The sequence below is a fragment of the Syzygium oleosum genome, unplaced genomic scaffold, assembly GCF_021117445.2.
Source record: "Syzygium oleosum isolate NSW1041296 unplaced genomic scaffold, Sole_v2.1 Sole_v2.06, whole genome shotgun sequence".
NCBI classification, from domain to species: Eukaryota; Viridiplantae; Streptophyta; class Magnoliopsida; order Myrtales; family Myrtaceae; genus Syzygium; species Syzygium oleosum.
The window spans coordinates 8,278,680-8,304,324 of NW_026607490.1; the positions used below are offsets into that span (position 1 = coordinate 8,278,680).

The 25,645-nt window shown below is 42.6% G+C and overlaps 1 pseudogene; it reads left to right on the forward strand.

The window, feature by feature from the left end:
* The first annotated feature begins 9,532 nt into the window (after positions 1 to 9,532).
* Positions 9,533 to 11,635, forward strand: LOC115667574 (uncharacterized; annotated as a pseudogene).
* Positions 11,636 to 25,645: the final 14,010 nt, after the last annotated feature.

Here is a 25,645-nt window from a genome sequence, read left to right on the forward strand (position 1 = left end):
TCCAACACAAAACTATATGCTTCATCAGTAAACGGGTTTATAAAAGTCACGAAATATTTTTGCCGGAATTTCTCACCGGAGGTACTTAACTGATTGTATTTTCTTCGATTTGGCATTTAAGTGAGCCGGCAAATACCTTTGGCACTAAAATGGGTGCCGTACATGCTTTTGGCACTTTTTGCGTCCTTATGCTAATTATTTTTAGATTAATGACTTCTTGTAGAAAACAAATATATATATAGACACACAATTCATTAACACAATAACTAGTTGGCTATTTGCCAAACTATTTTTTGTTTTTTTGGAAAAGAGGGACACTAGTTTCGTCAAAAATGGAAAAAAAATTAATAAATGAAAAAATTAAACAAAATGAAGAAAAAAGCCATAAGAAATAAGATTAAATTAATAGTGGTCCCCACATTTAACTTCGTCTCCGTTGTGCAAGTAGAATTGAAATTGAAAATGTTTAAGTTCCGCTAACATGTTAAAATGGGATCCAAAAAAGATAATGTGATCAATTCAAGATCATATAGGGTGTCTGCTGTCAAATAAGAGATGGAAAAAGTGCAAGCCAAACATTAAATTGTAGGGCTGTGGAGGAAGTGGCACTAAAGTGAAAAAAGGTTATTTGAAAGGAGCAAGGGTAATTCTATCTTTTAGTACATTTAAAACACAATCCAATGCTTTAATATTTACAAAAGTTTCTCAACATATTCTAATGGTCTTTTAAGGGTAATAGATATGGTTCATTCAAAGTTGCAGGCTGTCTCAAGCCATATTTGGGGTGTACCAGTTGTTGACACCTATAGTGTTGCCCAATTAAATTAATTGCGCAATTAACTCCCAAAACAAAAATATTTTCATTTAATTGCATGGCTTGAGACATTAGGTGCATTTTGCACTATTAAAATATATTTCCTTTCCTCCCCAAGGCCCGGGCCCTGTTCCCTTTCTCCCCCTCTCTTCATGCAAGCCGGGCCCAACCCCGCCCACTCCTCCTTTCCCCCTCGGCCAGGCGTCTCCCATTCTCTCCCTCTCTCTCCTTTTGATGCGCTGGACGTCGTACAACCAAGGAACGACAGAACGGTGTTCCACCAAGTAAAATGCGCGGCCAAGAGAATGGAGTAGAGCAGAGTAGAGGCTGTGCGGCCTAGAGGGAAGGAGTAGGCAGCCGATGACCAATATAAAAGCTGGAGAGGAGAGAAAGAGAGGTTGGCCATTTTTAGAGAGAGAAACAGAGCAAGGAGAGAAAGGAGAGACAAAGAGAGGAAGAGTGAGATTTGTGCAGGTACAGAACCAGAGGGGAGGCCAGCCAGCCTCGCCGTTACCTGTAAGCCGACCAACGAACCCCCAAACGCAGCCTCAGCCGATAAGTCTCTTGCTACCCCTGTTTTCCTGTGCAAGTTGGCTGGGACTCGTGCCAAACGTTTCTTGAGAATCCTAGCCCATACCGATCGTGCTCCTGATCTAGTCGTCGCCACCGAAGGTGAGTCGTGGCCGCCGGAGCAAGCCTAAGCCTCAAGATAGGTCGCAGATCCTCTCTTTTGGTCATGAGTGTCAAAGGTTCAATAAAAAGCCCAATAGAGGCTACTTTGTTTTGGTCATCGATCGACGAACAGGTGGTCGGATGTGGCCTTGTTGCGGTCACCGAAGACCGGAGGTGGCATTGTGGCAGTCACTAGAGACTAGGGATGGCCAAAAGCAAGCATGGGTTAGCCAGCCAAGCCTCGACTGATGTTTGAGCCGGAATGGGCCCCAGTCAAGGCTTGGCCGACAACCGTCCTGGCTGGCCATCAGGCGACCAACCAAGCGGGTGGCCCAAAAATAGAAGGAGGGCCGAGACAGGTGCTAGTCAATGGCCGATCAAGAGTGTCACGCCCCGAACCCCATCGAGCACGCGACACACCTCTTTGGTCGAATACTGCGATGTCCCAGAAAATCGCCGACCCAATTCAACTTATCAAAAATTTAAAGCAATCAGCGAAAGCCACAAACACCCGGACAAAAATTGGCTAGGGGTGCAAGGGAGAATAGACATCCATTACTTATCCAACTTTATACAACATCCACCATATACATCCCATATCATATACATGCACACCGAACTATCAAAACTACACACCACCGATAACAAAAGATCAGTAGCCTGGGTACCCTATCCGCCTAAAAAATGGAACACCTCAAAAGACCTACACTCAACTCCTACTCTAGCCCCTACGCCCTCTAGATGGTGTCCACTCAGAGTCTGACTCCTCAGGACCCGAGTCTGAATCCCCTTGAGCCACCTGCTCCTCTGAGGACTCTGAATCAACCTCGATCTCGATCGGGTTGTCTATATCACCCGACTCCACCGGAACCTTGACCTGATCCTCCTCGTCATACTTCTCTTCCGGCTCGTCCTCTAGCTCATCCTCTGGCTCGTCCTTGGGTGCGTCCTCTGGTTCCATCTCTGGGTCTTCTTTGGGCTCATCTTCGGGTTCTTCTTCCGGCGCCTCTTCAGGTTCGTCCTCAGGGTCTTCTTATTCTGGTTCCTCTTCTGGTATTACCTCGAGATCCACATTCATAGGATCATACCCTGCCTGTGACTCCTCCGGCTCCGGATCAGGCTCGGCCACGGGAGGTTCAGGTGCTGCAGGTGCGGCCTGATGTCCAGACTGCGCTAGACTAGTCTCCAAACTAGTCATCTCACCGTCAGGAGGATGTATGGCTGACAGATCCCAATCCCCAACTCCGTCAAATGGAACGTCAAATCCACGGACGGGGCCAAACTCATCCAATCCGTCCCTAAACATCCAAGCGGTGTAGGTATGGGCCTGCCAAAGGGGTAATCCTACGTCTACCCAGACTACAGTAGTATGTTTCACCCAGGTCATATTTTCGTCTATCGGGTATTCTACAACATCATGGTCGGTGTGCATCGGAATCCCAAAACGCTGCGGCGGTGGTGGTGGAAGGTTCATGGCTCAGGCGGGGGTTTTGAAATTGTTGGTTAAAACAACCATGAGAACACGTCTCAATAAGTACACACCATAAATCCCACCTAGGCTATCACGTACCTCCAGACAAGACCAAACATAATATCACCCAATAAACACATCATGCACACAAATGCACTTACCTGGCTTTTAATACGCACAATCTGCAGGTTAGTCTCAAATATATATAATTTCCAATCACATGCATATTTCAAATTAATTTCATGCACTTGCTCCTGCCTCATTGCACTATTTTCACTCAACTCGCCAGTGATCGGCGTAATGGTACCGCCTCAGGTTCACTGCGACCATCTCATATTTTCTACTCGACTTGCCAGTGACCCGCATAATAGTATCGCCTCAAGTTCACTGCGACCATCTCATATTCACAACACTTCTTAGCCCGCATAGTGGTACCGCCTCAGGCTATGTATCTTGCCCGCGTAATGGTACCGCCTCAGGCTCAACATCCACCACCTACGACATAACCCGCGTTATGGTACCGCCTCAGGTTGACCGTCTTCCGGTAATACCGGGCATCGTCCCGCGTAATAGTACCGCCTCAGGACTGCTCAATTCCCCGCGTAATGGTACCACCTCAGGGAGTTTCATGACCACACATACAACATCACACACACTTTCTCATTTATTTGCTCGCTCAATTTGCATGCCAACATGCCAATATACTAGCCAATCAAATTCGGCCCATGCACGCACCAAACCTGTAATGACCTGGTCCGACGAGGGCGGGGAGTGGTCGCCGGGGCCAGAGGGCCTGGACAAGGAGCGGCTCCTGGCAGGCTTCTAGGATGGCAAGGGGGGGCATGTCTCTTGTCCCACATCGCTTAGGGGGGGAGTCCTGGGCTAGTTTATAAGGCTTGGGTTCTCTACTCTGTGTAACGCGTTTCACATGGGCTTGCTTCCGCTGTGCATGATGAGAACAAAGCCTTGAGGGGAAGGGCCAGAGAGCGCCCCAAAGAGGACAATATTAGGCTTGGGGGAGGAAGGGCCAGAGAGCGCCTCTACCCAAGACAACGCGTTTTAAAGCCGTGAGGGTCAGTGGGCCCAAAGCGAACAATATTACATAGTGTAGACCCTTGGTCCTTACAAATGGTATCAGAGCCGACTCCCGACCGCGTGTGGGGCCACAGCGGGGACGCTGTGCCCAAAGGGGGGGAGAATGTAACGACCTGGTCCGACGAGGGCGGGGAGTGGTCGCCGGGGCCAGAGGGCCTGGACAAGGAGCGGCTCCTAGCAGGCTTCTAGGATGGCAAGGGGGCATGTCTCTTGTCCCACATCGCTAGGGAGATCTTGGGCTAGTTTATAAGGCTTGGGTTCTCTACTCGTATGTAACGCGTTTCACATGGGCTTGCTTCCGCTGTGCATGATGAGAACAAAGCCTTGAGGGGAAGGGCCAGAGAGCGCCCCAAAGAGGACAATATTGGGCTTGGGGGAGGAAGGACCAGAGAGCGCCTCTACCCAAGACAACGCGTTTTAAAGCCGTGAGGGTCAGTGGGCCCAAAGCGGACAATATTACACAGTGTAGACCCCGGGTCCTTACAAAACCACACGCATTTCACACGCTTAATAAACACCCAATCACGCCCAATTGCCCATCAATTGAATTCAGCCCATGCGTGCATATAACGGCCCACATTTCAATCAATCAACTCACGATTCAACAAACATACAAGGCCACAATCATGGCATAAATTCAGCATTTCTAAGCTCATTTCAAATCATAATAAGCACCATAATCCAGCCGCAATACAACACACCAAACCGACACCATTTGTCCCTAAATCAAGCCATATGCTCATCAATACGAGCCCCAATTTCCAGCACCCAATTCAGCATCAACTCAGTCCCAAATCATCACCATTTCACCACCAAACTCAGCCAACATCAGCCCTTGATCAGTCCACATAAATCAGCCCTTAACTGCCACTAATTAATCTCAAAATAGCCCCTAATTAACCCGATTCAGCCCCTAATTATGTCTATCGGTACCCGATGTCCTAAATAGGGTTTAGGGGGCGACTTACTTGAATTCCTAAGCTAGTTCAGCTGAAGGGGAGGGGCAACGGATCGGCGGCCACTCAGCAGCGAACGTCGACGACAAGCGGCTCGACGGACGGCGACGGTGATGGCTGGTGGTCTGCTGGCCTTCCACGGCTGAACAGGACCGAAGAGGCTGGTGGGGGAGGTGATTCGGTGCAGGGAAAACATGGGAGGGAGAGGCGGTGAGGTGAGCGGCAGTGGTTCCGGCATGTGGCTGCTCCGGCTAGGCTGGTGGACGGCGGCGGCGACCGGCCTTGGCGGATGGCCACGGTCACGGTGGGGAGGACGGTGATCGGTCAGGAGGGAGAGAGAGGGGGAGAGAGATGCCGAAAGTGAGAGAGTGAAGGGAGAGAGAGAAAATGAAATTAAATAAGAAGAACACCAATAATTGGTGTCTAGCTCAAGCCCAAATGACCATCATACCCTTCTCTCACATTTCCAATCAACGGCCAAGATTCGATCTTATCCTAAGATCAACGGTCCAGATTAATTCTTGCCAAAAATATCCAGGGGCAAAATTGGAATTTCACAAAATTTCAAAGGGCAAAATTGTCCAAAAATCTCTATTTCTAAAGGGAGGGTGAAATGACCAAAATGCCCTTCCCCATTTACACTTGGCCTTAACAAAGTTCCAGGGGTAAAACGATCATTTTCCATTTCTTGCCGGAATTCGATTTTTCTGAAGGATTCGGACAATTCTAAGGTTGATCATGCTAATAACAACGTCGTCCAAATGATCTGTCGTGACTTTCTAAATTTCTAATGCCCAACTTGGTCTCTAATTGATGACTAAATTTTAAATAACGTAACTTGAGCGTATCTCAGGCTAACGGGTGGCTTTTGGGGAACTTCGCACTTTTGACCCGTGGCTGATACTGAATCAAGCCACGTTCAAGTTCACTCGGGTCGTGACGACCTCGGTTGTCACTGAATCGCGAGGATCGATCGTTAGTTCCGATGGGCACGATCGTTTGGTATGGGTTCGGGGTCATTCGTCAATTCATTTCGTGGTCAAGCGGAATCACCCGCGATCCACTTGTATGACAATGGCGAACTGATCCCTAACTATCCTTGGATCGGCCTACATTGGCTTAAAATGTCACCTCGATAATTCTATGGTCGAAAGTCAGTTCACGATCGAGTTTCTTTGGTCTCGCGAATTTAAATCCCCAATTAGCCTTTCCCTAACGGTTAGTATCCCAGGAAAGATCAGTTCCGGGTGAGATCTAACTACAAGTACGTTCATAAATTCATCCATCTCATAAATCCCAAGTGGGTAAAATTTCAGAATGTCACAAAGAGGCCAGTCAGCTGCTTGTTCTCAGCCTTCGTCGAGGTCTCGCCACCTGAGGCGCGTAAGAACCGAGTTGAATTGGGCCTGTAATTCCGGTCAAATCGATTTGCAGGTCCCAGTTGACCCGGGTCAGTTGATTTGGATCGGGTTTGTGGATCCGGGTTGGTTCCGACCTGGTTCGAATCTGAAGATTCGACCTGGATCCGTTTATTATGTAATGTGAAAATAATATTATTTTAATATTTTTAAAATTAAAACAATAATAATAAAATATTTTTAAAAAATAATTTTAAAATTCGAAAATTAAAAAATGAAAATTGGGCTTATAGTCGCCTTTTCTTGATTTCTTATGTGATGAATGCCATGTTTGAGTACACGTTGTTTAATTCGCATGTTTGAATTGCGTTTTTAATAAGACTATGCATGTGCCCGATTAGAGGCATGCTAGGCCTTTGTTTGCACACTTTCGATGCATTGTTTGTTGTTTTCTTAGCCTAGTTAGAATTTGAACCTTATGATTCACAATCGATAGGAAGACTGCTCAAACGCTTTAAGTATAATTTGAACAAGATTAAGTACTGAAAGGGCACTAGTTAGATAACTAGTATAATCAAGTCCCCGAACTCTTTTGAATATTTGGTTTGCAAGAGTAAGACGATCCTCCCGTAGACTTACTTGGATTTCTAATTGACCCACCCTAAACTAATTAGTGGCGACTCCTAAATAAAAATTGATTTGCAGATTAATAACTTGAACAATAAGTCGTGAGTTGGTATGAGCTTAAGAAAGCCCTAGTTAAGTGTTAAGTTTAGACTTAGCAATCCATTAGCTTCTTATCCACCATGTGGCCCCCTGAAGGCTGCTGCGGGGAGGTTGCGACACCAGTATAGATATTTTTATAGATAGATTGCACCTACTTTCTGTAACGACCCGGTCCTGCGAGGGATGGGAGTGCGACTCCGCCTCGAGGATGGCGAAGGAGGCAGCAAAGAACTAAATCCCACATCGCCTGGGGAAGGTGAAGTGATGTGATATATAAGGTGTAGCGCCAGTCTTAATTACCAACGAGGCCCTTTGGTAATAGCTTCTGCTATGCTAGGGACAAAACCTTACGAGGGATTGTAGTGTGGCTGCGCCTCATAGAGAAAACTATTAGGTCAGGCTAAGGGATGGCAGTGTGGCTACACCTCTACCCTGAACGAGGCCTTTTCTGGGCAAAGCCCAGAGGAACAAAACCATGAGGGCTGCGGTCCAAAGCAAACAATATGATTGACAAGTGGGGCCAGAGGTCGGATGATGGTGGCCTCACAAAGCCATGGGAATGTGGCCGAAAGGGTCTATTGGTCCTCCTAGAGTACACGTGCTGGTCCTCTCAGAATGTAAATAGATTCCATCCTCTTGGTGATGATAACAACGTGGAGCCCAGGGAACTTTTTAGCATGAGGAGTGTTTCCAATCTCCTTCACAGTGGTTTCTGTGAAAGTTTGGATCAGCTCATATAGGCTGCGTTTGGGATTGGCTTTAGGAAGCCACTTTGGGCACCTAAAGCCCTTTAGGCTAAAATTTGGTGTTTGGCAAATTTTTTTTGAAACCCCATTGAGCCAAAGTTGGCCTTGTGAAGGCTGAAAGCCCATTGGGCTTTCAGCTTTCTCGGTAAGTAACAATACCCGGGTAAGTAAAAAAAATTTCTTTCGAAACTACCCTCATCTATTTTTTGATTTTCCGGTTTTGCCCTCGTCTGGCACTGTTCATCTTCCCAAGGAACCAAACCGGAGGCCGGCGACTGCCGCCTGAGGGGTCCGGCCACTGCCGCCTAGGGGTCGGCCGACCTCCAGCGACCGCCGCCTGGGGGTCGCCCAACCCCGGCGACCGCCGCCTAGGGTCGCCCGACCTCAGGCGGCACCTAGGTCGGGTGACCGAGCTGGGTCATGCGACCTAGGCGCCGCCTGAGGTCGAGCGACCCCAGGCAGCGATCGCCGGAGGTCGGCCGACCCCCAGGCGGCGTTGGCCGAACCAGCGTGACCCAGGCGATGCCTAGGTCACACGACCTCAAGCCGCCTCGCTTGAGATCGCCCTGGTGGTGCCGCCTCGCTTGAGGTCGGCCGACCTCAGGCGAGGCTGGCCGGCGGCCATTTTGGCCCGCCGGCAGTGGCTGTGCTTTGTGCTAAAATTTTTTATTATAAATAATTAGCAAAAGTCCTTTACAAAATTAATTTTTACCAAACGGTATTTAGAACAAAGTTGCTTTCAAACGTGATTTTAAAATACACATTACCAAACACTACTTGCATTTCGGAAAACCCTTTTAGCTCAAAGTCCTTTGCATTTTCCCAAAAACTTTCCCCCAAAGTGTTCCCAAACACACCTTATATGTCATATGTGGAAAGGCGTGATCGTACTCTCATTGAAAGGGATTTGCAGAGAATGTTCTGTGTGGTCCCGAATTCTTTCACCATGATTGGAGTAGTTGTTGCTGTTGTAGGTCTTAGCGACTTGTGGCTCCAATGTGTTCATGGATTGATTGTTAATAATGGGCAAGAGCAAAATCTGATTGTGGGCATTGTATTCTTAGATGCTTATACAAGATGCAGAATTGTTGGTGACTCTTACAAGGTATTTCATGGACTAAAGAACACAAGTTTGATTTCTTTCAATGTGGTCATTACTGGGCTTGTGTATAATGATCCTTTGAAGGAGGCCCCTACCGTTTAACCAATTTAGGCGGCTGCGTTTGGGAACAACTTTGCAAAGCCCTTTGGACCTCTAAAGGCCTTTAGGCAAATGCTAGTGTGTTTGGTATTTATTTTTGGGAGCCCATTTCCCGAATGCTAGCATTTATAAAGCCTTTTAAACGCCTTTTATCTCAAGGTTCCCTCCCACCTGCCTTGGCTTTCTAGCTTTCTCGGCACATGAAAGACCGGAATTTAATGATTTTTTTGGAATTTCCAATCTTACCCTCACTTACTGATCATAATTCAACATTTGCCCCCTTTTAACATAAGAAACCTTCCCTCTCTAGCCTGGTCGCTTGGTTGCCAATCGCCTGGTTGACGGTCGCACCGTCACTCCAGATTTGTTCTCGTGAGGCTTGCCGAGGTCGCGCGACCCAGCGTCTTCGAGCCTGGAGTCTGGCGACCTCGGAGCCCAGGCAATTCCCGAAGATCTTCATCCCAAACGCAATGATTATGGAAGCTCCGAAGTAATGGAATGTCACCTTCGCTAAGCACCAAAAGCAAAAGCTGAAGCGCAAGGTCTATCGCGACGGCTTTTCCTCTCTCCCTCTCTCTGCACCTCCACCGGCAAGGTACCTTCGCTTTCACTACTGATCTCTTCTGCCACTGATGTACATCTGAATCCGATTGGCAGTTTAGTTGCCTTTGGTCGGACTCGGCAATCAATTTGTTACCGTTTTCCCCCCAAATTTAGCTTGCTCGATCGAACTGAATGGCAAAAGCTCGATACTGCTTAGGATTTCATTCTATCTTTCATCGTGGATTGTTTCTGTTTTGTGCTTTTGGTTGTAATACTCTCCGTGATGGAGCTTGTTTTGAGTAGATTAATCCATGCTGTGATTGATGGTCGAAAAATATGACAGGTAATGCTGTATGATGGCAACGAGCAGCTGTTTTTTTTTTTTTTTATGACCCAGGAACCCCCCGCACAGCCGACAGCCGGAGGGGTAAATCTGGGGTGACGCTAGCGCAGGACCCACCACCACGGCGTCACACTTAAGAATCCCTAACGACTACGCTGGGGTTCGAACTCTGATCCCTTCGTGGGGGGACTAGAGCGCAAGCCAACGCAGCCGCTGCGGGCGGTGGTTGCAACGAGCAGCTGTTGAAATGCAGGATTTTGAAGAATGATGAAGTTATTTGTTTCAGTGAGACACTGATGTTCAATGCTTATTTGGTTGATGTTGGAGAGCCTGAAGGAGGGCAAAAGCCTCTAGATGATACTTATATCCACAGTCATGAAAAGAAAATGACTACAGTGTACAACTTGGCTTCATAGAAACAAAGTTCCTTAACATATTTGTTTTTCTTCATGCTAGTCTCTCAATTGGTTTGAAATTTGACAACTCATACTTGAACATACGCAATGTTGTGATCGTACCTGATTATTGCATAATCCACTTGGCTTACGTTTTAAGAAGATAGACGAGCAAAGCGGAGATGGATAAACGACAGACGAATGGAGTTCCTCTGCCTGATTATTGTTGGGCAATGGGATTTATAAGTTTCCTCTGCCTAGTGTATTGCTTGCTTGTCTTCTTCTTCATAGTTGTTTTGTTGGGTCAAATCATCAGTGGGTGCAATGTGATGAATGTGAAGTTCTTGGCTTTGGTTCGTTAAAAGTCTGCATGGGTATGTTTTACTTCTTGTTTGTCTTGGAAAAAAGAGTGTTGCTCGCATACATATACGCATAGACCCTCCTTTGTTAGGCTTTGCTTGTTGTTCGTTTGAGAAATTAAATATTTGTTCTTTTGCTTGCTTAGAACAGCTACTTGGGTATTGTTCAGTATATATTTTGATTGATTTAGAACCTAGATGTAAACATTTGCAATTGATCTGTTGTTGCTTTTTTTTTTCCAATGTGCAACTGGCCTTTTGAAACTCTATATTTTTTTAAGTTTTTCCTTTGTTAACCTTACTTTCAATTGATGCAGAGTTTTGGTTGAGTTTCTGGTGTAAGGTTCACTATAATCCCCTCTATGAAATACGAGGTGTGTTTTCCTTTTGGGTACTTAAATCCTTTGGCATGGAATCTACATTTGTATTGCCTCCATAACTTTTCATTTTCTGCAGATGCTCCAATTCCTCAGAAACCGAAAAAGAAACACTAGTAATTTTAGAAGAAGCTGGTCGCTCATGATGTTGCAACCTGCAGGAAAATGGGAACCAAATTTATACCGTCCATATACCTTACATGTATAGATTCTGCATTCCAAATAGCACAGCTTGCTTTAAAATGCCTCCAAAGGATTCCTAACGAGCGGCCTTCCATGACTGAAGATGTGGAAGAACTGGAATCAATAGACGCTGCCGGTGCTAATAGAATGCCATGGAATGCTGAATTCACTTATCATGTCATTCTTACTTCATGTGATGTAAATCAAAGTCTGTTGCTCCACACTTTTCCATTTTTCCCAGGATTAATCTAGGGCTTTGTATGTTCATTTCCACTGTACCCAGCGGTTACTAGGTGTTGTCTTCTCTTGTAAGTTCTTTGGAATATCCGTGACATGTATATCAATACGTTGATCAGCTTGTGAATTGAGAGGTTGTGATTGTACTTTTGTCAGCAATCTGAGGTTCACAAAAGAAGTCCGTGGCTCTTCAAGAGTCCGAGCTCTTTAATTTTCTTGCATGCTTAGGCTTTGAATACGAGCAGGAGCTCATTTTTATAGCCATCACGAATGTGTTCATGTGGTACTCGCTCTGCAATCAATCTCCAGAATGAACAAGATATGTCATTTGGTGCTATCATGTTGCAGCAACGACACGTCTAATTGTTTTGTTGCTGAATGAATAAGAGACCTATTTCTTATTCTAGCAAAAAAAAAAAAAAAAGAGACCTATTTCTTATCACGTCAATTTTAAACAAATTAAAAAGTAGAAGCTTAAATTGGTTACATTAAAGGACTTTCTAAATATATGTTTACCAAACAGCATTTCCCCAAAGTTGCTTCTTAAGCCACAATTTGATTACAATTTATCAAACAGTCTTTGCATTTCACCAAACTCCTTTAGGCTAAGGCCTTTGCATTACCCCAAAGGCTTTTTCCAAAAGCCAAACCAAATGCACCCTTAGGATGGTTGGCATTGTACCTGGTTTAGTGATAATGGTGTCCGTAGTCTGGGCATGTACTGCTTTAGGATCACTGAACTAGAATCTGTTCACACCTTGATTATGAAGGATGTACACATTTTGGACGTCCACAAGAGGCTTTATGCCTCTGGGTAAGAGCACGAGAGTAAGAAAGCTTTCGCCATGATTCAATGTCGTTTGGTTGGTGTTCTAGTCGCTTCTGTGGAGCTCGCTGCGCTGGATCTTTGTGAGCAACTTCACTGTCGTGCATTCGGATCTGGTCTTTTGACATGTAGAACAGTCCATAATTGTCTCAAATCAGCGTACTCAAAATGTGGGCTCATGGAACCAGCCCTTCATGTGTTCAAGGAGATGGGTTGTCTTCAGGATATAGTAGTTTGGAATGTAATGTTGAAAGGCTATGGAGTTAATGGTGCTGGAGAAATTGCAGTAAGTTTCTATGATGAGATGAGGATGCAGGGGATGGATTCTGTTAGTGCGACTTACTTGATTGTTTTGGATGCTTGTAGTCCTATCGAGCTGGTGGAAGATGGACTGAGGATTTTCAATCAAATGGAAGAGAGCTGAATTAGGCCTCACAAGCAGCATTTGCAGTGCTTAGCTGACTTGCTTGCTCGTACGAAATGCTTGTTAGTTGCGCATGGCTTTGCCAACAATGTTTTGGAGTAGACAACCTCAGATGTTTGGAAGGCTCTATTTAATGGGTGCGTGATTCATGGGAATGTGGAGCTTGCAGAACTGGCAGCAAGAAGGTTGTCAAATACGAAATGAGGAGATCGGATCAAGTTGTGCTTCTATCAAATGTTTATGTATCAGCTGGGAGATAAGAGGATACTGAAGTTCTGAGATCCAGCAAGGAAATAAAGGTTTAACAAAGAATGGAAGTATGCGGAGATGACGGCTACGATATCCATTTTTTAGCTGCAACAAGATCGGTTATCAACGAGGAAAGGTTTGTCCACATCTTGCTGGTCCAGAGTAGCTCACGAGGAAGTAGGGTCATGTCTTACAATGAATGATATAAGCAATGGGAATCTTAGTGTAGCTTTGGAGCATCAAGGAAAGCTTCCCCAAATCCACAGTCAAAGTTTGTACTTCCAGATATTTCAGGATTTGCACCGATTGGTTGTTACACTCAAAATCCAGTTCCGTGGCCAACAGTTCATGCTAATGGGCTAGTGTGATACCTGCATCCGAGTAATTATCTATACACTGGTCATGAGGAGTTGGGTCTAGATGGAAATTCTATCAGCTAAAAATAGATGATGGCGATGGTACTCGTTCTATAGATAGGAAGACGAATGACATATACGGAGTCTCCGAGAACATATGTGAAGATACAATAGTAGAACCACGTGGACAGAGAGGCCAATTGGGAGCATAAGGAGCAACGAGATCAAATATTTGTATTTGTTTAAAAGTTGAGATAAGTGTAAATTTCGAAGACGAAATTTCTATTAAGGATGAGAGAATGTAATATTTGGATTTTTATTTTTTTAAAAGGAAAGACAACTTTGAAAAGTCAACAAGACAGCTACAATGGACTTCTCCCTTTTTAATGGGACTGAGAGCACCCTCGACAGAAAACAAAGAAAGAAAGAAAAAGGAGAGAGGGGAAAGAAAAAAAGAAAAAGAAAAGAGAGGGAAAAGAGAGAGCATGTTCTCGTTACGGGAGCCTCGCCAAGCCGGATTTACTTCGTATTGCAATGCCCAGTATGTACTCGCGCTCCTCGTTTGTCCAATCGGAGCATTTTTCGGAATTAGGGCACAATTTTGGAGTTTTGTGAAATTCGAGCCACAAAGTCCGATTTTGTAGCTACTGAGCTGTGTATGTATATAAATCATAGTTTGGGGTGTTATGAGGCCATAAGATTTTACGAATCTTGATTTGGACTTACCTTTTGCCCGAAATGAATTTTTGAAATTGAGTGCGCTTTGTTAACAATGTGTGACCAACGGCTTTTAGGCCGATTTTCGTCGGTTTGCGGCTCGATTTTGGGACGGCCAAGTTGTGAATCTTCTGATGCTTCGAAAGATCTTACTTTTAACTGTAAGTTTTCTTGGGACGAGATTTGGTGGAGAGAGTTATGGCACGACCAAATTTCGCCAAGTCATGGTTGAGGTAGCGTTTTACTCAATTTTAATCGCTTTAGATGAGCGATTTGTGAGCACCTTTTAGTCGTTATTTTAGCGCTCATGCCTAGTTTAGCCGAGTCATGGTTGAGGTAGCGTTTTACTTGATTCTAATGTTGTTTCTCGCTTATTTGATAGGATTGTGAGTTCGACGGTTCGAGTAATCTTTGTTGTTTGGTCATAGGCATTCCCAGGTGAGTAGTGCTATCTTTTTTATGGGGGGAAGAATACTAGAAGTGCCAAAGTTATGTACGGCACTCACTTTGATGCCAAAAGTTTCAATCGGATCACTTAAGTGCCAAAAGTTGAGAAAAACGATCACTTAAGTGCCACTTCGCCGGAAATTCGACGTGACATTTTTTTATTAATTTCTCAAGCTGATGTGGCTCACCGGAGGCTGATGTGGCTCGCCGGGGGCTAATGTGACATTTCTTTTCTTTCTTTTTTCCTTTTCTTTCTTTTTTCCTTTCTTTTCTTTTTTTTCTTTTCTTTCTTCTTATTTTCGATGGCCGGTGGCCGAAAGCCAACCGGCGGCCTCGGCGAGGGCCGGCCTCGCCCGGAGGAAGGTGACGCCTCGGCGAGGCCGCCGTGGCCTTAGCGAGGGCTTGCCTCGCCAGATTCGGCGAGGCCGGCCCTCGCCGAGGCATCGCCTTCCTTCGGGCGAGGCCTGGCGAGGCCGCCGTGGCCCTCGCCGAGGCCACGACTGCCTCGCTGGGCCTCGCCCGGAGGAAGGCGACGCTCGGCGAGGCCGGCCATGGCCGGTGGCTAGCCACCGGCCATGGTAGAAGAAGAAGAAGAAAGAAAAGAAAAAAGAAAAAAAAAGAAAAGAAAAGAAAAAAGAAAAAAGAAAAAAGAAAAGAAAGAAAAAAAGAAAGAAAAAAATATTTTAAAAATTAAATTATACACATGGAAATGTCACATTTCATTAAAATTTAAATATAAAAGCCACGTATTAAATTTGATCGGAATTTCTCGCCGTTGGCACTTAAGTGATCGTTTTTTCTCCGATTTGGCACTTAAGTGATCGCCGGCGTAAACTTTTGGCACTTAAATGACCCAAATGAAATTTTTGGCACCAAAGTGAGCTCCGTACACAACTTTTAGCACTTCTGCTGTTCTTCCCCCCTTTTTTATGAATTTCTAAACTCATGTTTCGAAAGCGAAAGACATTCAATATATTATGAGTTGTGAAAGATCATGTTTGTTGCATAAAAGTACGGATCGGCCATTTACTACATTTTGGTACTTGTAAATGATTTAAGATATGTTTTAGGAATGGTGTTGCCGAACGAGGTATATGTATTGTGAATTTGGTTTATAAAATGGGTATGTGAAATGTATTATGGTTTAAGAAACGAGTTCTCGAATGATTTGAGAAATATTTTACAAAAAGGATTTCTAAGGGTTAAGTTGAGTTTTGAAATGTCAAATATAGTTAGTTTGTGAAATGTATTATGGTTGATGAATGAAGTTGAGAAAAAATGTGTTTTGTTTTGCGAAATCAAATGGTGATATTGATTGTGGATTTTATTGTTGTTATTGGAGGATGTGGGTTTTGTATTCAATATCGTTGTGCACCCATTGAGGGATTTGGGGTATGTATACCAAGTTAGGATATCCTTTTGAGCCGAGCCACCGGCTTTGTAGGTGGAGACCTTGCCAAAGGGGGATTCTTGGTAGCATTGTCACAAGGCATTATGTCGTGACTATGGTTTGATATTGGGCAATAAATTGATTAATGGAATGGACCATCGACATGTGATGTGATATGAGATTCATTAATGAAATAGATCAATAATGTGTGACTTGAGATTAGTCAATGGAATGGACTATTGACGTGGTTTTTAATAGAGATTGATCAATGGACTTGATCATTGATGATTATGATGACTTAAATGAGTATTTTTTGAATTATATAAAGTCTTGTTGAAATGAAACAACTCTTATGTGATTCGATATGTATTTTTTATCTTGAGTTTGGCTTCTGAAGTTCTAGTATTGCTTTGTATATATGCATAATGGCTGCTCGATCTGCTGCTAAGAGATACACACTGCTTACTGAGCTGTGGTTACTTACCCCTCTCTTTCCCCAATCTTTTCAGGTACCTTGGTTGGTAGCCAATAAAGTGAGAGCAATGTTATGGGGACTTTTGGAAGTTTGGTCATTGGTTGTAGTTTAAGGTTGCGTCCTTTGGGTGAAAAGAAAGCCGTGTCATCCCCCATCCTGGTAGGTTCTAAGGTGTGACATCCTGTGGTATCAGAGCTAAGCCCAGTCGAAAGTGTGTGGTTCAGGAACGAATCAAGCCGAAGCTGGTGGGCCTGAAACGATCCGATCCTGCGAGGGATGGGAGTGCGACTTTGCCTGGAGGATGGCGAAAGGGGTCGGAATAAACTAAATCTCGCATCACTTTGGGAAGGTGACGTGATGTGCTATTTAAGATGTAGCACCAGTCTTAACTACCAATGAGGCCCTTTGGTAGTAGCTTCCTCTGTGCCAGGGACAAAACCTTACGAGGGATGGCAATGTAGCTATGCCTCAGAAAGGACAATATCGGGTCAAGCTAAGGAATGGCAGTGCGACTGCCCCTTTACCCTGAATGAGGCCTTTTTTGGGCGAAGCCAAGAGGAACAAAACTGTGAAGGCTGCGGCCCAAAGCGGACAATATCTTTGGCAAGTGGGGCCAGAGGTCGGTCCTTACAATGGTATCAAAGTTAAGCTCAGCTGAAAGTGTGTGTTTGGGGATGAACTAGGCAGAGGCTAGTGGGTCTTTAACAACCCGGTCTTGCAGGGGATAGAAGTGCGGCTCGCCTCGAGGATGGCGAAAGGAGTAGGAATGATCTGAATCCCATATCTCCTGGGTATGGTGAGGTAAATGACACCTAAATTTTGGCTAACCATTTAGTAATTCATTGCATAGAAAAATTAGGGATCGACATCGGCCCCTAGATAAAAATTGGTTAAATTGCATATAGATATTATGATCATTTGCATTAGTAGTTAGGCTCGTATAATTGCATTTGCATTGAACTGGTGATGGACGGACTTAAATAGTATTGAGCTTAATTTATGCTAACTAGACTAAGCCCATGGTGGGAGACAATTTAGCCTGGTCTATGAGTATTATAAGAGCCGAAATTTTCCTATAGGATAATTGAGCAATTAATCTTGAATATAATTTAAATCTTAAAAGATAATTGTTCGATTTGGTTTGATATTATCAAGATTCTAAGAGATAATAAAAGTTTCCTATCAGTAAAATGTACCTCTTAGAATTTAAAATTGGAAATTGTAATCTAAACCTAGTACTATATAAAGGGACGTCCATTCACGTTTGAGAGGGGAGGACACACACGACAGAAAAGAGAGAAGAGAAATCGTGATAGATGGCCATAATAGAGAGAGAAACATGGCAGTGGCCTTGAAGAGTGAAGATGGTGATCCAACATTGATGTGTGTGGTCTTTCTTGTGAGTGCGGTTTGACATGGTCAAGCATCCACTTGCGGTCAAATTCAAGACACCCACCTAGAAGATTTTCGTGTCCCTCGCACGACACGGGAGAAGAACGGACGCTCCCTTAGTGTTGCCGCTGCCATCTCGCCATTGGACCTTGCACTCACGCTACTGCTGTGTCAGTCTCGGCGACGCAACTTCAACGACACCGACGCTTGTTGCCTTCATACGATTCATCACCACGAGTCCCTCGGTTTGTCCGACAAACGCCAGAGTTGCCGTCCACATCGTGAGGCATCCTGCACCGCAACTCCCACCTATGCCAAGACAACGCCCGCTGCCAAGCCGAGTCCCACTGCGAGCTACTCCTCGCTGAGCCAATCCGTGGCTAGGAATTTCTCTATTTTGCAGGTTGCTCTAAGCTTTTCTGTGAATCGAGGCAGCCACTAAAACGACCAGCAGCCCCCGCCGCTGAACCCCGTGAAGACACCCAGCCTAGGACCTCATCTGCAGCTGTCCAACGTCAAGCACCTGAATCACCACGAGCCACCATCCGTAGAGTCCCATGATCCACAATCCTGAGACGTTTCGAAGTTCGAAACTATCCGCGAAATAGGTTATCTTTATCCGATTTGATTTGAATATTTAATTTCTAATCACGGATAGATTTTATCGAGATCTTAGGTGTTATCGATATAGGTTGATTTAATTACTAATTTGATCCGTAAAGATGTCGGATCATTTTTTTAATTATTTCAACTTAATATTGGATAATTGTTGTGCATAAAGATTGCAATAATCTTTAATTTAACCCGTGAGACGATGGGTTATTTTTTAGATTATCATTATCTTTAATTTGAAATCTTCGGGGATTGCATGTGTGGATTAGGTAAGTCTTTATCTTTGGTTTGGATAACTTTCCTTGCTAGGCTTAATAAGATCGTTAGATAACATTGCTTATTTAAATAGTGTTGCATACTAGGGTAAATTCTAGAATAAATTAGAATAGGTTTTAGATATGATTTTCCTTAATGGATGGGATTTTAGATAATGTTTGCATGTTCAAATACAGTTTTCTAAGACGGATAGGATTTAGTTTGAATTAATCCCCAAACTAGATTTGATAACTATTCTTTTTCAGATAGTTCAATTAAAGTATTTATTAATTCCGAATTTTAATAAAAATACTAAAAATATCATATGCATATTAGGAAGTCGCATGTCATGTAGATTAGACTTCATTTCAAGATAAAAGAAAACACCAAAAATAATTGTTTGTTTAGTGATGTTTGATTTTCAATTTCTTTCTTGCTATTTATTGCTTTTCCTTAAGTGTTACATTAATGGTTGTGTATCTGCATAATCACATCGCATGTTAGTGGATAAGTTAAAATCAATTCAAGCTGCTTGCAAAATATTTTTTTGAAAATAAAAGAGAAAAGGTACCGAAAGGGTGTTAGAGTAACCAAGTGTAACCAAGTCCCCAAACTTAGGAGTAAAGTAAATCTCCCAATACTTTACTTAGGTTTCTAATCTATCCACCAAAAATAGATTAGTGGCGACTCCTAAATAAAAATGATTTGCATGTTAAGAACTTGAACAAGTTGCGAATTGGTATGGGCTTGGAAGAGCTCGAGCTACATTTAGGCTTAGTAATCCATTAGCCAACCCCTAGGTGGTGCACCTGAGGGTAGGTCACGATAGTGCCATATATGTGGTGGCACTTGTCCAAACTTGTAACGAGGGCTTTTCTGCGCAAAGCCTAAAAGAATAAAACCGTGCAGGATCCGGCCCAAAGTGGACAATATCGTTACAAGTGGGCTCTAAGCATCACAATGGTATTAGAGCCAAGCCCAGCTGGAAGTGTATGGTTCGGGGACGAATCAGGCAGAAGCTGGTACGCCTTTAACGACCCAAACCTGCAAGGGCGGGGAGTGATCGCCGGGGCTAGAGGGCCTGAACAAGGAGCGACTCCTAGCAGGCTTCGAAGACGGCGAAGGGGACAGGAATGAACCGAATCTCACATCGCCTAGGTGTGGTGAGGTGAAGTGCCATAAATGTGGTGGCACTTGTCCTAACTTGTAATGAGGCTCCCATAATAACAAAACCATGCGGGCTCCGGCTCAAAGAGAACAATATCATTACGAGTGGGCCCTGAGTGTCACATTTTCTATATGTTAGTATAGATGTATGCATATATAGAAAAAAAATCTTGATGCGAGGAAAAAAAAGATACAAGTACAGATATTTTCATAGCTACATTGGATCTACTTTCTCTATGTGAGTATAGATGTATGCATAAATAGAAACAAATTGAGACGCAAAGAAAAAAAAAAGATATTTAAATAAATACATTGCTAGATATTCCCATACTATACATATGTGGCCTCCACTTTTTTCATCTTAGTCCTCACACATGCTATTTGTTACCAAATGATGCATCTTAATCATCTTTAAATGGATTGCTCCATCATGCTTGATTGTGTTCAAATCCCAAAAGAAAAACACAATTGTCGAATATGTGCGTGTTTAAAAAAAAACGCAGTTTTCATGGTGTTCATGATCATTCTTGTCTTCCGACAAGCTAGCTCCCACCAATTTTTCCTGAAAACTGAAGTCCAAATTGTCAACAGTTTACCGGGAGCAGCGGTGCTTACGATTCACTGCAAATCTAAGCAAGACGATCTTGGCTTTCAACAAATCAATCCCGGTGCCATGTGGAGTTTTCACTTCAGACCTCGATTTTTTGGCCACGCTCTATTCTTTTGCAGCATGCAATGGCCTGGGGAGTTTCACCATTTTGATATATATGTTGAGTCTAGAGATTATAATCGATGTGAAACTTGTGTGTGGGATATAAAACCAAGTGGTCCATGTTTACGTGACTTTACATGTGAAAAATTGGAATTCCTGAAATCTGTGGCATCCGAGAAATTTATACAATAAAGATTTCTAATATGGTTGTATATGTTTTCTATGGTGTCGAATGTTGATATATAAAGATGTCCTTTTCTGCCTTCACTTGCATATGCAAGTGTAAGAAAAATCGATGGAGGGAGAGATTTGGAGGAGACGAAGAAGAAGAAAGAAAAAGTAACAATAGATTAGAAGAGTGGAGAAAAAGAGTAGAAAAAAAAAAAGAGAGAGCACCAAGAAATGCAAAGGAAAGCAACTAAATAGCCTGTCAATCTATAGTTAATATTACCTTTCTCTTCCCCTTCCTATGCTTGCTTTACTAAATGTAACTCTGGTGAGTGCGCAGAAGGTGTGGTGCTAAAGTGAGGGAAGATACGCAGCAGTTTATACTATGCATACAACATTTTTAATATGAATCATTCATCCCTTACGCCACTTTCTAAACAAAGATTAGCAAACACACCTTACTTATACCTCCTACTTGTATGACCATTTAACACAGCCATTAGCAAAGTACCTTAGGTTCCATACGCCAATCGAAGGATCACATAAAAACATTTCCTTGAAAGAGAAAGTTAGGCCTAAGTACACAGACTATAAATCAGTCTCTAGTGAGGTGATCAACCTGTCAAGCCCTGTTGACCTCAACTTAGCTTCTCCTTTATTATTGATCGAATGAGACTAGAGTCGCCATGAACCTATTCTTGGTTAGTTATGGGTAAAGGGTGGGAGGCCGCTTACTTATATGTAATTCTAAGATTTCGGGTTCAAGAAATTGGTTACTCTAATTTTACCTAACGCCCATTACCGATATCTTTTATCTTTTACGCAAATGTTGTTTCATGTGATCTTTCCAATAATTTTTTTTCCTAGTCATATAATTCTAAAATTTCCATGCATAAAGGCTCAAACAATATATGAAACAATTAAATGATAAAAATAAGTAAAGATAAAGGATATAAAAAAAAGGGCCGCGCTTTTTTTACTCCTCCTATGACTTACTAACTCTTTTTTTTGTTGATTTGACCATCTCATCCCTTATGGGGCCACAATTTCTGATACAATTTTATATGATCCCTTCTTTTTATTTTGCTTTTTCTTTTGCTCCATATGGTTCCCATTTTCCTTCTTATTCTTTCTTTTCATGCCTCTCCCTCGTCTCTCTGTTTTTTTTATCTTGCAGGTCGTTCTCTTTCTTCTACGCCTCCCACTCCTCCTCCTCTTCCACCTTTTTCTTCCATAAACCCTGTCATCCCATTGTCCTTTGTTTATTATCTATGATGCCAACCCCGTCGTTTTCCACACATTCGCTGGCACGGTATTGGGCTCACCATTGACCTCCCCAACGAGCCATTTTCTCTATACGCAGGCTCTTTTTGCACCATGGAAAATATTGAGAAGCACTGCTTCTCACTCTTCCCTTTTTTATTTTTTTTTTCTCCTCTTCTTGCTCATGTGAGAGTATAGAGAAAGAAAACGGCTTAAGCTTTTAAGCTTTGAATTTCAGGTGAAATTGCAAAAAAGTAAAGCAATCTACTCATAGACAACTAAACAAAACCCCCAACATGGAAATCAAAACCATCTAGAATGAAGAGAAAAAACAGACCAAAAGAACAACATAAAGCTAATTGCAGTCACTCTGCTACATGTGACTAAAAATAAAATTCAAGCAACTACGCAATTAATTCACAAACACCGTTGATGCATGCTACACTCTACGCTCTAGACGCTGGAGTGAAACACAAGATCAAACATTTCCATGACCCAAAACTCAATTCACTTTTAAGAAAAAATATCAAGAAATACTCAATAGTGACTGGAATGAGCATAATTCGAGACCAAGAAAACTAAAAAGGAAAAAAACAAGTTTTCGCTAGAACTGTACCTCTAATAGCTAATGAGGAGGGTGCAAATTATTGAAATAAGCAATTCTTTTCGGGTTATAAATGCAATAGAGATTTGTGGAAGAAGAAGAACAACAACAACGAGTAGGAGGCATAGAAAGAAGAGAATGGCCTACAAGAGAGAACAAAGAAATGAGTGAGAGGCATGGAAAGAAAGATGAAAAAGGAAAGTGGGACCGTAAGGAATAAAAAAGAGTTCACCAAATAATAATAAAAAAGGATCATAAAAAATTGTACCAGAAGCGGTGGGCCCCACTAGGGTTAGGATGGTCAAAACAACAAAAAATAGAGTGTTTAAGTCATATGATGAGTGAAAAAAGTGCTATCCTCAAAAAAAAAAAAACCTAAGCCATATTGAGCAAAGTTTAAATAAGGCCTTACCATAAGAGAAAATATTCAGTGGGAACATACTGCCAGGTCACCTGCTGATGTGGCATGTATGTGTCCAGTCAGCACCAGTGAAATTTTGACACATGTAAATTTGAATCTTCTCAAAATAAGAAAAGGAAAATTAGTTGGTGTCAGCCTAGCCTGCTAAAGCAACCCATCCGTGTCAGCGCAATTAATGCTCCCGAAATTTCAATTGAGCGCCCTTTCTCCTTCCCTCGTTGTCTCCGCTGATCAAACTCTTTCTTCTTCCTTTTTTGCTCTTCTTCCTCGTTTCCTTTTTCTCTCTTTTTCAGTTTCTAAAGGAAGAATTTATGCTACGGAAGTGCAAAACTCCACTTCGCACATCAAAACAGAGATGCACTTCAGTACGCTCTGGTTTGCGCAAAACAGAGGTGCTTTGTGGGACTTCGCTCGGGTTCGCGCAAAACAGAGGTTTGCGGCACTTCGCTCTGGATCACGAAAATCAGAGGTGCGTTTCGGCCCTACTCGTATTTTGCATTCGCAAAGGTCTCAGTTTCGTAAATGAGCTGCATTTCGCTATTGTTCGATCTTATGTAGACTTTTCTCGATCCTATAAATTGTTGTATATAAATCATGGCACATTGCTTTGGCACCACCAATCCGAATTCCATCAGTCAACTAAAACTTAGGGTAGTGGGGCGTGGATGAAGGGGTTTTAGAAGGCGAGCTTATGCAAGTGAGCTGCTCTTAACAATTATGAGGAACCCCAATGATGCCTGCCAACTGTTTGCACAAATGTCTACGCATGAATTGGCTTAGCAATTGTGATTGTTTTCACAAATTGTGGTTGTTTTCACATATGATCCTGCAACGGAAGAAAGGAAAAAAAAAATTAATACCCTTGAACTCATGCTATAGTCGCACTGGTCTGTATATTTCTTTCTGTTTTTTTCGGTCTATCATAAGTGTTGCTGGTTGATTGAAAAGCTTAGATTGAGATTGAAATTTCAATATAGAAGATAATAGTGCTAGAACGAGCTGCAAATAAGATTTTTCTTTTCAAAGCTTGCAAATTTGTGGTTATGGTGCATAAACTAAAAGGTTGTTGCTAGATAGTTTTTGAAAGGTTTCCGGATAATTCACATTCGATGATTTCTTTTGCTTGGACTTCATCTATTTTTTATTATCATGACTATAAGTTTAACTACCTATGACATTATGAAGCAAAGAGATACAGGGGTTTAGCAATCCACCTTCATTGCGAAGTAGAAAGGTGCGAAGGTTGAGCATGGTTGACCACGGTTAGACATTCCAACACAACCACTCAAGTGTTCTCATCCTTCAGTCATAACAGATTCTCTCTCTTATGTAGATGATTTCAGATTTTCTAGGCAAATTTCTTGTAATTGGTGATGATTGATGATGGTGGTAGATTTTTCCTAACTTATATTTTAACATGTATGTGGCAGATTATTCCTAATCCATGTAGCTAGCTCAGCTTGTTCTCGGCATAAATGGGTATGACCTCATCTTTTGTTATAACTAAACTTGTTTTAACTTTATCTTTCTTCTTTCAATGATTAGAATTTTTTATTGTAGAGACTCCAGAGGATAATAGTATCGTGCATAACGTCGATAAAGAATTTAAATTTAGAATTGGCATGACATTTGCTAATGAGGACGAAGCATATAATACATACAATGCATATGCAATTTGCAAGGGATTTGGAGTACGAAAAAGGACAAAAAGCATACAATAGTAAAGGAATATTGCGTAGATGCACATCTCTTTGTAATTGTGAAGGACAGTCTCCACCAATCCCACTTCATGAACAAAGAGATGTTTATAGAACAGTGAAGAGAACCGGATGTCAAGCTTGCATTAAATTCAAAATTGAAGATGGAGTTTGGATAGTTACCGAGTTTAAGAATTCTCACAATCATCCTTTCATTGATGATAGACAAAAGCACTTGATACGGTCATATCAACGCATTACAGATACTAGTAAAAGTATTTTGACTTCCATGGCCGAGGCAGGTATAAGGGCTACGAAAGCATATTCCTACCTAAGTGGTGAAGTAGGAGCACTAGATAATGTTGGGTTTACTTTACGTGATTGCCAAAAAATTTTACAATCAAAGAGAAGGAACTCGATTAGTGCAAGTGATTGTCAAAGTCTCATTAATTGCTTACAATCAAATGGAAGCAACTTCTCTTATACATTTTACCTAGATAATGAACAGAGATTGACCAATTTTTTTTGGTCTGATGGTGTATCCAAGTTGGATTATGACAGTTTTGGAGATGTGGTGGTATTTGATACCACTTACTGTACGAATAAGTACAATATGATATGTGCACCTTTTGTTGGCTTGAATCATCATTGGAAGAATGTTCTCTTTGATTGTGCATTTCTATTGGATGAAACTATTGGTTCATTTGTTTGGGCATTTCAATCCTTTTTGAAGGTAATGGGCGATGAACCAATAGTTTAATCCAATAGAAATGCACAACCATATCAATTCGCAAATTAAGGTTCAAATTTTTAACATGTAAATAATTTTTAATTAGGAGTCGCCACTAATCAATTTACAGTAAGTCGATTAGAAATCCAAGTAAAGTATCGAGAGAATTACCTTATTCCTACGAATTAGAAATAATAGATTCGGGGATTTGATTACGCTATATTACTTTAACATCCTTTTGGTACCTTTTCTCTTTTATTTTCA